Genomic DNA, 16,544 nt, shown 5'->3' with positions numbered 1-16,544 from the left:
GAATGTATTATTATTATTATTATTATATTTTTGGGGGGACCTGGCCAAGAAAAGCAGCATGAAGTTACAGATGCTACAAACAAACATTACATTATATAACATGACAGAAATAAACGGTGCAATGCACAACCTGTTATAGAAAAGTAAATCCGTGCAATTCTCTGTGGCCGGCGGCGACGTACGACATGCGCTTAACCACCGTCCCACCCGGGCCCTGGGCCCCGGCCACCACTGCAAAAAAAAAATCCTGGAGGAAACATTGAAATCTTAACATCAAAAAATTAGTATAATACTGCATTGACTCAAATAAAGGCAATGCATCAACATGTGAGGACGGTACAAGTATTGCAAAGATCGTACAGTTTTCAAAATTCTGTTCAATCAGCTCTATTTTTTTAATTGTTGATAGCAGTAACAGTAATAGACCCTTTTCACGGGGGCCATTTTGTGTCAAAAAGGCAGAGTAAACACAGGTGCAAGCAAAACACTAATGAGGGTTTCCAACTTCCAATCATGGGAGTTGGGAACCCTCATTAGTATTTTGCTTGCACCTGTGTTTACCCTGCCTTTTCGACAAAAAATGGCCCCCGTGAAAAGGGTCTATAATGTGTAACTTGTGTGATTACCTTGTGTGCATTCTGGATGACTTCAACTTCAACTTTATTATTATCCAGTAGTAAATTGGGTCTGCATCAGGCATCTGAAACACATTGACAATAACAAGCATCATAATACAGAACACAGTCATTTCGGGAGTAGCCTACATTAAGCCAAAGTAAAACAACAACAACAAAGACATTGCCACCCTTTTGAACAAACAAAACCAAAAATGGCAAACAACCAGAATCAATCATATTATTCAGTGAGTGCGAAATAGAATACTGCATCAAATGGAGTGAAGTGCTGTGCAGAAGCAATATGTAAAAGATAATAAATAAAAAATAACAGAAAGGGTACGCAAGTCTAAGCCTAGCCTAGCAAATTAAGCCTGTCCTTAGCAACAGGGACAAAGGAAAGTCTGGAACGCTGTGTCCTTGTTCTTGGCATTCTAAAACAGCGGGCAGACAGAAGGAGGTCAGACTCTATAAAGTGGACGGTCAGGACAGTTAGGCATTAGTAGGGTCTTATTCATCACACTCTTATTGTAAATGTCCTGAAGCTGGGCTTGCTGCAACCCGCTCACCTTACTAGCAACCTTAACGAGCTTGCCAGCCTATTTTTACTGGACAGAGTGAGACAACCAAACCAAGCCACAAAGCAATAGGTAAGAACGGATTCAATAAAACACTGATAAAACAAAGTCATTGCACACATTAAATGAATTCAACTTTCTTAAAGAGAACAAGGGCTACTGGACCTTTTTGCAGACAGCATCAGTGTTAGATTCAAAACTCAATTTGTTCTCAAGTATCTATACTCTGGGACAATCTCAACCTCCTTATCCTGGGTTACATGCTGCCACTCCGACGTGCTGCCACTCCGACGTTCTGCCACTCCGAAATATCAGCACTCAGAAAGGGGGTCTATATTCCCCGTTTTTCACTAACCTCTCCCAGCCCCCACGCCAAACCTAACCTCCCCCCATGCCTAAACCTAACCTCCCCCAGACCCTAACCCAAAACCTAACCTCTCCCACCCCCACGCCTAAACCTAAGGTCGGCATTGCGGCTTCTAAGGTGAACGACCGCCAGTCCGAATAATGGAAGTTAACGTTCGGAGTGGCAGGGCTTCGGAAAGGCAGAGGAACCCCCTTATCCTGGATGGTACGAATAATACTGCTGGGTTACAGGACACAATACAGAATAATAGAAACAAGGCAGGGTTAACAAGTGCTTTATAGTACCAAACAAGAGATACAGCATAGGCAAAGAACCAATTAAACACAGTACAGATAACAGATCAAAACAGTATCGTAAACAGACGAAACAAAAGAGCCGGGGGTAGTGGAATTAAACGCGATGAAAAAGCCTTAATGTAATATAGAAGAATGTTTGAAGCTGTGATTTAACAGAAGATACAGACTTCACTTATTCATTATCCGATGATCTTAGGCTGTCCACAGATTCATAGTCAACTAACATATCAAGAATCTAGCTGGGAGCCTGGCCATGTAAGACTTTAAAGGTCAAAAGCAGAATCTTAAAATCAATTCTAATATTCATCGGCAGCCAGCGCAAAGAAGCTAGACTGAGTGTGATCTCGTCTGTTAGTTAAAAGCCTGTTTTTTGACTGAGCCCTGAGTACAAGGAGTTGCAGTAGTCGAACCGAGACGAGATCAAAGCCTGGATAACGTCTACAAAAGTAAGAAAAGGCTTTATTTTCTTCCTTAGCTGGATGAAACACATGGTTGTTGAAGAAGAGGTCAGAATCAAAGAGCACGCCAAGATTGCTGCTTGACAGGCGGCCCGTAGAATCTGACAGGCGGCCCGTAGAATCTGACAGGCGGCCCGTAGAATCTGAGAGGCGGCCCGTAGAATCTGGGGATCTTGGGCCTGTAACAGGAGACAGGCTGCCGTAACGGGACAGGCTGCCAAGTTGGGACTGGAAAAAGTTAAGGGAGTTTGTGGGGCCAAATAAGAGGATTTCTGATTTAACTTCATTAAGCTGAACGAAGTTGCCAACCTCAGCAGGTTTAAGAGGGACATATAGCTGCGTGTCGTCTGCATACAATAGCAATGGAATTGGATGTCATGATTTCAATTAAATGTGTGATAATTACCCCACTCATCTCTAGTGTGAGCACATTTACACCTGAGAGACAAACAAAGAAAACAAACTGTGAAATCCGTTATGCGTGTTTGATGCATTGTCTTTTCAAAACCAATTAGGATTTAAAAAGTCTTATAGTTATTCTTTATTTGGATCCCCAGTAGTTTCCACAAAGTGGTCGCTAGCCTTCCAGGGGTCCACACAAAACAGTGAAACAAGGTTCCTGAGAACCAACTCACTTAGGAAATTTCTAACCATATGGGACCCGTTTTTAGCCCACCTCGATGAGGTTAGGGGCGACGGGTGACTCGCCTGGCTGGTTTCTATAGACCCCTTGAATGAGATCCCAAGCACATCGCTTACAAGCACATCGCTTACAAGCACAAAAGCACCTTGGCTTGTAGCACCACTGTAATATCGAATGTTCATTATGTTTTTGTTTCTTTTCTTTTCTTGTGTCTTCTTTTGTTGTGTCTGTCGGTCTCTGTCTGTTTTGTATTGTTTGTGTTCTGTATTTTTTTTGGTATAAAATATTGGGGGGGGGGAAGTATTTTAGCACGTTGCCAGCAGGTCAAACTATCCTACTCAAGTGAGTCACATAAAAAGCAAAATAAAATAAAATGCAAAGTACCCAAAGTTACTGCAAGTACTGTATCTTCATTGGTAATGTAGCTGTCATATAGAACCGCTCTGCCCACTTCCCATCAGTCTACAGTTCTACTGGCTGACTTTTACTGCCTCCGTCTCATCTCCGTCTTTGTCTGTCTCTCTCTCTCTCTCTCTCTCTCTCTCTCTGTCTTTCTCTCTCTCTCTCTCTCTCTCTGTCTCTCTCTGCCTCTCTCTCTGTCTCTCTCTCTCTCTCTCTCGTTCTCTCTCTGTCTCTCTCTGCCTCTCTCTCTCTCTGTCTGTCTCTCTCTATCTCTCTCTCTGTCTGTCTGTCTCTCTCGCTGTCTGTCTGTCTGTCTCTCTCTCTGTCTCTCGCTGTCTCTCTCTGTCTCTCTCTCTCTCCGTCTGTCTGTCTGTCTGTCTGTCTGTCTGTCTGTCTGTCTGTCTGTCTGTCTGTCTGTCTGTCTGTCTGTCTCTCTCTGTCTCTCTCTCTCTCTCGCTTCCTGTAACTCTCTGTCATCGTCTCTCTCTCTCTCTGTCCGCAGGAACGTATCTGACTCACGAGGCCAAAGGCTCGGACGACGCCCCCGACGCCGACACGGCCATTATCAACGCGGAGGGAGGCCACTCCGGAGCCGAGGACAAGAAGGAGTACTTCATCTAGAGGACGAGAGGCGGAGGGGAGGAGAGGAGAGGAGAGGAGCGAAGGAATATACAAACCTCCATTTGTCTTCACAGCGCTTCACTCGGCCGGAGGGGCGGTGGGAGGGAAGGGGAGGGATGGAGATTTGGTGGAAGGACTTCAGGCGGATGAATCGAGCTTCACCTGGTACGACCTGCTTTGCATTGAGACAGGGAAGTGAGGTGGCCAGTGCACTGGCATACGGACGAAAACAAAGTTACACACACACACACACACACACACACACACACACACTTCCATACATGCGTCGACGTGCGCTCTGTTTTGGGGAGAAAACTCTTGTCATGCACACTTGAATGCTCACAGGTACTCAGATTAACATCCACGGGCCTCCTACTACTACTAACACCTTTGACGTTTTGGAACGACACACCTTCTCACACACCTTCTCACACACACCACACCACGCATCATCGCATTCCACTTCCAACTGCATCAGCGCCTCAGAAAAAGCAAAACTCGATTGTAACTCCCATTCCGGCGGCATGCCGAGCTGATATTTCAACCACTCACAGCCAGCTGCCCCAGTTACATCCATCCCCCACACCCCCTTCCCCCCACGAACCCCCCCCTCTCCCCCGTCTCAGCCAAACCTCCTCACACTCTCACTTCATTACTTTTTCCCGCCCTCGTTCCCTTCATTCAACAAGGCAGTCTCCCTCTGTCAACTTCCCAACGGCACCTGCGCTGATGGAGAAATCCGTCTAAAGCAAACAATTACTTAGGAACATAATCTCTCTCGCTCTCCTCTCTCTCTCTCTCTCTCTCACACACACACACACACACATACACACACACACACACACACACACACACACATACAAACACACACACACACACACACACACACACACACACACACACACACACACACACACACACACACACACACAGTAAAATCTTTTTTGTACCATCACACTCTCTCTCCCCCTGCGTGCTCGTACTTCCTGGTGCGAGCCACTACCCGGTTCGGTTTACCCCCATTGCAGCACCACACAACTCTCCGCACTCATGCAAAAATAGCATTCCCGCCTCGCGCTGCCAGGCCGAGGGGGTCCAGTATAAATATATAAATATATATATATATAGAATTATATAGCATTCTTTTTACTCGACAGAAAATGTTTGGTGTGCTGTAAATACACTATCATCGCTCTCTCTCTCTCTCTTTCTCTACCTTCTCTCCTTCTATACCCTCCCCTCTCTCTCTCTCTCTCTCTCTCTCTCTCTCTGTCTCTCCATCTCCCTCTCTCTCCTGTATCTCATACGGTCTGTTACTGCATTACAGTAACTTATATACTCTAAAAAAAGCCTGCCTGTTTTTATTACATCCGTGGAAATGCTGAGTCGAAAAATATCAATATCTTGGGGAAACAATTATAATGTTGCGATGAAAACTAACCTTAACTGCAAATATTTGTATGAGGAACGTTTTCTTTCTTTCTTTTCTTTTTCTTTTTCTTTAAACTTTTTTCGTTTTTCTCTCGTCGGTTCCTCTGTGTGTTACTGTCAGTGTTAAAAGTTTACAGTGTCTGTCGGTTTGTCAGTCCGGGAGTCCGTAGTATGATTAGTATGATTCGCTATTTGTTTTTGAATTTGAGATTTAGGAATTTTGACGGCGTTTCTTCGATTTACTTTGATTGCTTTCGGTCTCTCTGTGATGAGCGTGCCGCATCGATGTCACCATTTTCTCCCTGCAGGAAAATGTGCTTCCTCCGCCCCTCACCTGCCACCAAACCCTAAACTGTAGCGAAAACCTTCTTCCACGTCGTGTTTGGTGTCGTTTTCCTGGAGCTTCTTTGCCCACCGGGTGGCGTCGGCTCTGCTCCGGTACCTCTTGACTCCTCCACCATTCCTCTCCCTGATTGCCTTCCTTGACTGGAGCCATCAAGCGCTAAATCCATCGGGTAGTGACATCATGACTTCCTCTAAGAAGCTGGCACACTCACCGCTCTGCGAAGGTGAACTGCTCGCTTGGTTCCCACGACAGGGCCAAACAGCACTAGCCGCCGCCTACACCCATTACGGTGGTCAACTTCCCGACAAAACAACCTTTCAATTACCGTTTTTTGTTCTTCTTTTTTCCGTTACTGCAAGCCAGCTTAGCGAAAGGTTCCAATAAATGAATAGTGTTTCATTAACGTCGGAGTTCACCCTGGCACCGGGAAGCTCCACTTGGCCTGGCCGTGGAAATGGATTGCAATCTAACTAAGAGGCTCCAGGCTCCAGACTGTGCGGTTGCCAAGGTTGGGCCGGGTGGGCAGCGTGCCAGCGCGGGTGGAGGGTGCACTAACACAGAAGAAAGTCCTTTAGGAACCTATCTGTCTATCTACCTAGCCCGTCTCTGATTTCCACCACCCCCCCTCCCCCCTCCACTTGTCCATCTCTTTTCATTCTTTAATCAATCACCTCGTCTGCGTCCCGACCCTCCTTCACCCCGGTCTCTCCTCTCTCCTCATCGCTCCTTCCTCCTCGTCTCCCTCCATCTTTGATCGATGTCTGACTCTCCGTGCCGGCCTCTCTCATTCAGACGTCCATGTAGTAGAAAAATAGCGTCTCTAGATACTGTATGCAGGAGCGCGCCGTCGGGCTCTCCGCCGTGTTTGGGAGAGGAATCCATTTGCTGTTGTCCTTCCCGTAGACAGTTACGTCTGTGATAGTTTTTGTACCTTTTTGGGAACGTTCAGGGATTGTGCTTTTCGTACCTTTCCCCGCATTGTCGTTAATTGCCGCCTAGCTGGCTGCTGATACAGCTGACAGCCAGGCTAGCGTGTCTGTAAGCTAGCTATACTACAAAGAAGTAAGGTGACCTACACTGGGGTCAGTTGTGTGTGTTTTTTTTCCTCTCCCCCAGAGGTCCTGGTTGGGATTTGGGGGGTGGCTAAGCTGGTCCTGGATCAGCGACCATAGCTGATTTTACACTGCAGCAAACCTGGGTTAAACAGTGTTCAAATAGCCGTTGGAGTGTTTGCGTGTAGTTTCCCTGGAGTGCCAGGCGGGTGGAGTTTGTGCTATGCATCGGTATCACGGCAGACAAGTTTAATCAACCTCCGAACTGAATTGTTGGATGGATTCAGAATGCTATTTATCCCACGTTTGCTCTGCAACGCTATTCACCTTACAGGAGTCACCGTGATGTCTGCAGACCAGAGGGCTGGGCTTGTCTCAGAGCTCGTCCTTTTTGAAGACTTAGTTTTAATTTGCATCGCACCCCAGTCTAATTCTGCTCTGTGACTCGAGAAAGGAATGTCCACCTCGTTCTCTTCAGAGTGTAGTGTCTTTCAAAACTAATGGACCTGTACTTGCCTGTAATTTATCGTCCTGTCCTTTGTCTTAGTTAATGTGCTAGCATGTAGCTTGCATGAGAAAAGGTTGGAAATGTAGATAGCGCCGGATACGAGTAGTGCACTGTAGACGAGCTTCTCTCCTGAGACAAGAACAATGGTCTGCCTGCCTGACCTCCCTCCCTGCTCTTCTCTGATCTGCAAACATAGGCCGTGTCCCACTTACACCCCTTTGTGCCTGCTGACTGCAGTTACACGCCAGCGCGGGACAAAATGGCGGCAACCGCAGGAGGGTGAAGCGGGGCTAGTCCCGTGTAAAAAAGAAAAGAAAACGGGGATAGCAGGGGTTGAATTGGGACATGAAGTTAGTCTAGTACTGTACTGTAATTCACATTTCATCACATCAGTGCAGTAGCAACCAGCTGTCACCAGGTGCCAGCAAATAGCAGCTTTTCTTCTTGTCCGGTCAGACCGAGCTGTCCAGCCCCGCCACTCGTCTCTCTCACCCACTCCTGTTCAGGCAGTTGCACACTAGCTGCCACTCATCTCTTTCTTTTTTGTAGTAAAAACAAATTGATTTTTAAGTTATGTTTTTATAAAAGGTGTGCATAATTTTAAACGTATTACTTTCAATTCAATTGATAATCAGTTTCTTTTTGTTTCTTTTTTATGATTAGATATTTCCAACACTTGAAGATTAGATGTTTAGTTTTTGCGTGTTTTATTGTTTCGACAGTCTGCCATTTTTCTATCATTTTATGTATATAGTGTTGCCTTTACTGGATACTCTTACAAGCGCACCTATACACACTTACACACACACACATAGGGTACATACACATCCACACACATACCTGGATATGCACGGCAGGCATGTTGTCTGTGACTTTAGTGTATTTGTACATATGTGTGTGTGTATGTGTGTGTGTGTGTGTGTGTTTGTGTATGAGTGTGAGGTGTGTATAATTGACCCAAACAGACTCCGGAGACACTATTATGTGTGTTGCGTTCACAAAAGGTTATGATTTTGATGACTAAAACAATGTCTTTGTTTAGCGTCATTTTTTTGGATGCCAAGTCTTCCTTTTGAATAAATATCCATATCACATGAGAATAGTGCTGTCATGTATGTTAATTTGTACTATGGCTGATGATGTCATCAAGGCGAGACCGAACCATGTGCCATGGTGGGTTAGCGTCTGTTGGCTGTTATGTTCATACAGTATTTGTTTTTTGTTACAATACCAGTTCAGTTGTTGACTTCAAATAAACATGCATTTGGGTTAATTTCACTCGTCTTGTCATTGGTTCCTCCTCTTGAAAAAGATTTGATGTGTCTTCAAAGTTGAAAAATGTATCCAAAATGTTATAATAGTATCCAGAGAAAGATTTGTAGTGCCTTTTTCCCCTCAGCGGTGGTGGTTATTTTCTTTTGATCCTAGTCTCAGCAAAATACTTAGCCTGCATCATCACCAATCACAGGAAGACTTACCAATTCATTCAATAAGCATTATTTCATTACCACAATTGAAAAGTTCTATTCGAAAATACTATAAATCCATGCAAAACATATACATCAATATTTTATTTTTTTATTTTTATTTTTAGCAATTTGTCAACCAAGGACTTTTGTTTACCGTCTGTCTTTTGAAAGTTAACATACAGTATATAATTTATTTTATGATATAAACATTTCATGGGGTTTGCTGATTTTTCACCTGGTCATATTTCATATCGGGACATCTATTCAATAAACCTGAGGATATACTAATCCAATAATCACTGAATGTGGTGTGAATTATCTTCAATTGTACAAAAACTCCATGGTTTTAGTGTGCAGTGTAACAGGAGACGGGGCCCAACAGAGGGCAGTGCAGCGCAAGACTTCACACTCACCCATTGTTAAAAAAAAATAATCATTGACTTTCTTTCTCTCGCTCTCTCTTCCATTGTGGTTTCCTCTTATCTTTTCCCTCCCTCTTGTCTGCACTGTGTTTGTGGCCGTACTGCTTCCACATGGTTGATCTGGTAGCCTAATATTCAGCCGTACACTGCAACATGCTAGTCAAAGTCAAACCAGTGGTTCTCAAACTTTTTCACGTCAAGACCCCTAAACTGACACAAGTTAGACCATGGACCCCTCCCTATTTGATAAGATTTTTGCTTTTCTGTGATAAAACATCTAAAAGTGTGATGACCCTCCCACTCTCTTGGCCCTGTCTGGCAGGATGGAGCCTGGTGTTGGGGTTGTTAAGATGATTGGGTGCACCCATGGGCCCAATGTACTCATTGAGGTTAAGAAGACCTTCATCAGACTGTTCAGTTCTCCTCCTCACCCATGCACATTTTGTTCTGTTTGTGTTGTCTTGTTGTTCCCCCTTAGTTTTAGTTCATGTATTTTTGTTTTAACTTTTACTTTGGTGTTTGACTCCGCTCATTTGTCATTTCCTTGAGTCAGGTTGTAACATATGAGGGGTGTCATGCACCAAAGCAAAAGTTTACACACTCATTTATTAACTAAAACTAAAGGAAATAACTAGACGACACAAACTACATTAAAAAAGAACCGAACAAAAGGTGCATCGGTGAGGAGGGAGTGAGACTGAATGGTCTGGGGTCTTCTTAAGCCCAATGAGTACTGTACGCCGGGCCCAGGTGCACCCAATCAGCCTAACGAGTCCGACCCCAGGTTCCTGCAAGACAGGCCCAGGAGAGTGGGAGAGTCGTCACACGTTTAGATGTTTTATTACAGAAAGTGTAATGTGTGTGGAACCCATGACCAAAATAGTCATACATTCTGTCATTGCGTTACTTATAGTGGTTGGATTATAGTGAAAATAAATGATTACCCTTTTTGCTGGGGACCCCCTGGAAGCCCCTTAAGGACCCCTGGGGGTCCCCGGACCCCACTTTGAGAAACCACTGATTTGAACAGTAAGTGGTCACAGCGATTACAGATAGATATTCATCAATCCTATCCAACCATACGTGTTTAGAAGCCGTAAGTGCGCACAGTCCTGAAACAAGCCTTGCAAAAATGACTACATAAAAGTAGATTTTAGAAGGATACCACGACAGCAAAACCTCCAGCTAGTACTATAAGTCAAAATTGTACCACAGAAAACTCTATAGTAATAGGACCATATGTGATGGAAAAATGGGGTAGGCTACAGTAAAGTCACTATAATCATATTATTGACTACCGCAGAAACACTAAAAGTCCCTATATGGATATTATAGGAATATTATAGGCTTTAGTGACTCTGGCAGGGAAGATCGGAGACAATAAGTGTTTTGCTTCAGCTTCCATTTTAACATTCAAGAGGAAGTCGTAAACGGAGATGAATGTCATATTTCAAAGTGAGTGTAAAAGCCCGGGGCGGCCGTAAAGCCAAGGAGACCAGGAAGGACTGGAGGATTCTCCTGCCAGTGAAATACAGCCTCAGTAATCCTGTCATCAATTTGAGAAAGCTCCCAGTGAAAGATGCTATTCTGTAATGTAATGTCACGGGAATATTAAAGTCAGATAGATTAACATGACAGGGTCTTGGTAAGGTCAATATGCTACGGTCACTACAAAATCTGTATTCTTCACCATAGGAAACAGAAATAGGAGACCGAGTCAAGACCAAGGCTGAGGGGGGGTGAGACCGAGACCAGACCAATGCAAGACCATTTTCAAGACCATGACCCTTTTACACCAGTGGTTCCCAATTAACTCTGTGATTCCCAATCTCTCCATTGTCACCCTGGAAGGTGTCGCTGTCGAGATTGTTGATGCTTATAAACTAGCTGGATACAAATAACTTCAAATATCACATCGAAACGCTAAGAAGCTCAAATTTACACTTGGTTCACTTCATCTTCTCATAAACAGCTGGTAACAATGTCTCAGCTTGAAACAGTTTATAGATGTGCTTGCCCCACTGCCCTGGCCAAACTTGACCAACTTTTTTTTGTTATGCTGCTCTGAGAAAGTTTATATTCTATATATTTTATGATGATTGGTTGGCCCTCACTTGCTTTGCGCAGCATGCAGCACTGGCACATTTATATAAAACCATCTTAGGCAAGTTACCCCACTACATCTGCTCCAGATTTACGGAGGTACGCAACCCCTACAGCCTCAGATCCAGCGCTTGGCTTCGTTTTGAGACAGAAAAAGGATTCTCTTATTTTGGCCCTTGGTCCTGGAACCAAGCTCGACTTAAACTGCATCCTCTTGTTTCTTTGGCTAGTTTCAAACAGTAAGATCACAGAGGTCTTCGCCATTAGGTGCTCTTGTTGAAACCTGTAACTTAGAACGTGTGCTTTTGAATGTTTAGAATGTGCTTTTGTCCATGTTTTTCTTCTCCGTTTTAATTGTTTTCCATGTTGCAAGTATTGTCTTTGTCATGCCCTGTGATTTTTGCTGTCTTCTTGGCCAGGTCAGCATTGTAAAAGAGATTTCTATCTCAATGCTTTTTAAAATCTGATTAAATAAAGGTTTAAAACAAAGAGTAGCCAGCCGTACTGTAGATAGATATCTAGGTCTGGTGCACAACTTGAAAAGTGGTTAAGGCCCACCCTCTAAGACCAAAACAAAATGTGTGACAGGCATATGAATTGACCAACCACGGACCTCCTTATTTGTGTGATGCAACTCGTGGGCGGTACATTTTGAACGATGCACGCAGAGAGCCGGACTTCTGCCATGATACTACTGGAGCCAGGAGATTTCATCTGGCAAAACCCAGGAATGCTGACTTGTGATTCAGATCCTCCGTCGCTGGAAGCAGGCTGACTGAGGTAAGAGTTTGGGTCCGACTATGTTAATGTAGGAAATGCAAAGGCATAATAATGAGAGGAAAAAAGATCAGACCATTATCCATATCAACATTTTATTCAGACATAAAATTACTATGAAAAGCTCTATACGGCTAAAATTACAATATATTAACTTTCCATCTACGTCCATGGCCTCCGCCATTTTCCGAAAACATCACAAGACACGTCACAAGTCGTGAACTCAAAGCTTTCAGAAAGATTCCACTTACAAGTTGTAAATACCACCACATGAGGGGGACGTTCAATTTGACTCATGTCGTATTCACGGTCAACGCGACCCTAAATTTTGGGCCCATGAGCCATGAGTCCCCACGAAGGAAAGAAAGACACACCGATGACATCATCAGTGAGTGATGTCACTTGACAAATTGTGATGACATTGGTGTTGGCATCAGTGATGATGCTATCAAGAATCACTCGCGCAATTGTGATATCAGCGGTGATATCATCGGTGATGACGTCATCAGTGACGTCACTCGAGCAATTCGGGTCAGGAGCTTCACAAATCTTGTGAGTTTGGAAGGCTTCCTGTGGGCCTCTTGCTCTTTCTCCACGAGCAATAGCATCATTGCCTGCTCCTCAATTTTTTTGTTGTGAACCTCCTTCTCATCCTTCTCTGTCTTGAGCTTGATTGAAAGCTCTTGGATTCTCAAGTCCTTCTCCTTCTGGAGCCTCTTCAGAGTTGCCATTTCTTGGACGAGGCCTTCCTTCTGCTCCTCTTCCTTGAGCTTAAGCTCTTTGTTCAAGGCCTTCTCTGTGCCGAGCCCTTTCAACTCCTCTGTTTTGTGGACCAGTTTTGTCAGCAGCTTCATGGTCTCAATGTTGCTCAAGGCCTCTTCATTCTGGACCCGTATCAGTTCCTCAATTTGTTTCCGGTGTGCCTCCATCTCACAGGCCATCTTCTCATGGTTGCTGTGAAACTTTTCTTTAAGCCCATCCATTTCTCTGTGGAAGACCGCCTTCTCCCTCTTCTCAGCCTTAAGCTCAGTAGCCATCTGTTCATGCTGAAGTCTGAGTTGCTCCCTTTTTTGGTGTAGACTGTCCTTCTCGTTCTGCTCTGCATTAAGCTTAGCAGCCATGTCATTTGTAGAGAAGGCCATGTTTCTCTGGATGTGCTCCATTTCCTGGCGAAGCCCTTTTGTGAGGCTGTCAATGTCCAGTTTCGTAGGCTTGGTTCTGTTTCGCCATTGCCTCATCTGCTCATGGTTGCTGTGGAGTTTTTCTTTGAGCTCATCCATTTCTCTGTGGAGGACCACCTTCTCCCTCTTCTCAGCTTCAAGCTCAATTGCCATCTGTCCATGCTGAAGACTGAGTTGCTCCATTTTCTGGTGGATAATGTCCTCCTGCTCTGCCTTAAGCTTAGCAGCCATGCAATTTGTGGAGAAGGCCATGTTCCTCTGGATGTGCTCTATTTCCTGGTGAAGCCCTTTATTGTCCAACGCATAGGTGTTGAGCTTGATGGCCTGCCCCTGATTTTCCTTACGAAGAGCCTCCTTCATTTCCTCGCAAGCCTCAAGCTTGATGGCCTGCTTCTTCAGTTCTTCACGGAGGTCAACATTCTCTGCCTCGCAGGCCTCAAGCTTAATGTCCTGCTCCTCCACTGTTTGGCGGAGTGATTCATTATCAGCCTCACAAGCCTGAGACTTGATCGCCTGCTGCTCTTTTTCTTGGCGGATGACCTCTTTCATCTTTGCCTGCTTTTGGAGGATCTCCACATGGAGCCCCTCCAATGTTTTGGGTATGTTTTGGTTGCTGTAGAGCTTTCCTTTAAGCCCATCCATTTCTCTGTGGAGGACCACCTCCTCCCTCTTCTCATCCTTAAGCTCAGTAGCCATCTGTATGTCTTCTGCCAGCTGAAGTCTGTGTTGCTCCATTTTCTTTAGGTGTAAAATGTCCTCCTACTCTTTCTTGGCGGACAGACATCACATAATGTAACATCATCGGTGATGTCATAAATCCTTATCACCGATGTCACTGTTGATGTCGGAGTGTCTATGCATAAGTGACATCCTCACCGCTATGATGACAATGTCCATGACATCATCAGTGTCTGTCACAAATCACTTACGCACAGAGCCATTGTGAAATCATCAATGATGTCATCATTTTGTGCGCTTCACACGCTCATCTCTAGGGTGAGACTCTGGAGCAGTGGCCCGAGTGGCCCCAAGCATTTTCTAATTCACAATTAAAACTAACATTAAATCAAGTTTGACTGAGCTCCAGCTAAATTGCTCATGGCCCACGCACTTAGGTACTTAACTCTTCTATCTTGTGTGCACAAAGTCGCCGGGGATGTTTGGTTAATTTTCTTATTTGGACAAATCCTTTTTGTTTGGGAAGAGGGTTTACTCTGAGCAGATTTGAGAACTGAATTGAAGTGAAGAAAACTGAATTTCTAGCTTTTGTTGTTTATTGTTGTGTTTTGTTTGTTTTGTTTTTAACTCTGAACTCTGAACTCTGAACTGAAATTGGTGAGTAAAATCTAGTTTGGTTGATTATTTGGACTTGCCTGGGCCAGTTTCGTCAGCAGCTTCATGGTCTCGATGTTACTCAAGGCCTCTTCATTCTGGACCCGTATCAGTTCCTCAATTTGTTTCTGGTGTGCCTCCATCTCACAGGCCATCTGCTCATGGTTGCTGTGGAGCTTTTATTTAAGCCCATCCATTTCTCTGTGGAAGACCGCCTTCTCCCTCTTCTCAGCCTTAAACTCAGTAGCCATCTGTTCATGCTGAAGTCTGAGTTGCTCCCTTTTTTGGTGTAGACTGTCCTTCTCGTTCTGCTCTGCATTAAGCTTAGCAGCCATGTAATTTGTGGAGAAGGCCATGTTTCTCTGGATGTGCTCCATTTCCTGGTGAAGCCCTTTTGTGATGCTGTCAATGTCCAGTTTCGCAAGCTTGGTTCTGTTTCGCCATTGCCTCATCTGCTCATGGTTGCTGTGGAGATTTTCTTTGAGCTCATCCATTTCTCTGTGGAGGACCACTTTCTCCCTCTTCTCAGCCTCAAGCTCAATAGCCATGTGTCCATGCTGAAGACTGAGTTGCTCCATTTTTTGGTAGAGAATGTCCTTCTCCTCCTGCTCTGCGTTAAGCTTAGCAGCCATGCAATTTGTGGAGAAGGCCATTTTCCTCTGGCTGTGCTCCATTTCCAGGCGAAGCCCTATATTGTCCAACGCATAGGTGTTGAGCTTGATGGCCTGCCCCTGGTTTTCCTTAAGAAGAGCCTCCTTCATTTCCTCGCAAGCCTCAAGCTTGATGGCCTGCTCCTCGTTTTCCTTACGAAGGGCCTCCTTCATTAACTGACAAGCCTCAAGCTTGATGACCTGCTCCTTCAGTTCTTCACGGAGGGACTGCTCTTCCTCACGAAAGGCATCTTTCGTGACCTCACAAGCCTCAAGCTTGATGGCCTGCTCTTTCAGTTCTTTACAGAGGGAGTGCTCTTCCTTACGAAGGGCCTCCTTCGTTACCTCACAAGCCTCAAGCTTGATGGCCTCCTTCAGTTCTTCACGGGGGAACGGCTCTGCCTTAGGAGAGCCGTCCTTCCTAACCTCGCAAGCCTCAAGCTTGATGGCCTGCTCTTTCAGTTCTTCACAGAGGGAGTGCTCTTCCTTACGAAGGGCCTCCTTCGTTACCTCACAAGCCTCAAGCTTGATGGCCTCCTTCTTCAGTTCTTCGTGGGGGAACGGCTCTGCCTTAGGAGAGCCGTCCTTCCTAACCTCGCAAGCCTCAAGCTTGATGGCCTGCTCTTTCAGTTCTTCACAGAGGGAGTGCTCTTCCTTACGAAGGGCCTCCATCGTTACCTCACAAGGCTCAAGCTTGATGACCTGCTCCGTCAGTTCTTCACAGAGGGAGTGCTCTTCCTTACGAAGGGCCTCCATCGTTACCTCACAAGCCTCAAGCTTGATGACCTGCTCCGTCAGTTCTTCATGAGGGGAGTGCTCTTCCTCACGAAAGGCATCCTTCATGACCTCGCAAGCCTCAAGCTTGATGGCCTGCTTGTCCAGTTCTTCACAGAGGGACTGCTCTTCTTTACAAAAGCCATCCTTCATGACCTCACAAGCCTCAAACTTGATGGCCTCCTTCAGCTCTTCACGGAGTGACTCCTCTTCCTTATGAAAGCCATCCTTTGTGACCTCGCAAGCCTCAAGCTTGATGGCCTGTTTCTTCAGTTCTTGATGGAGGTCAACATTCTCTGCCTCGCAGGCCTCAAGCTTAATGGCCTGCTCCTCCACTGTTTGGCGGAGTGATTCATTATCAGCCTCACAAGCCTGAGACTTGCTCGCCTGCTGCTCTTTTTCTTGGCGGATGACCTCTTTCACCTTTGCCCGTTTTTGGAGGCGCCACACGTGGAGCCCCTCCAATGTTTTGGGTATGTTTTGGTTGCTGTAGAGCTTTCCTTTAAGCCCATCCATTTCT

This window comes from Poromitra crassiceps (assembly GCF_964638095.1).
Source record: "Poromitra crassiceps genome assembly, chromosome: 17".
Classification (NCBI taxonomy): domain Eukaryota; kingdom Metazoa; phylum Chordata; class Actinopteri; order Beryciformes; family Melamphaidae; genus Poromitra; species Poromitra crassiceps.
This window is presented reverse-complemented; position numbering follows the sequence as displayed.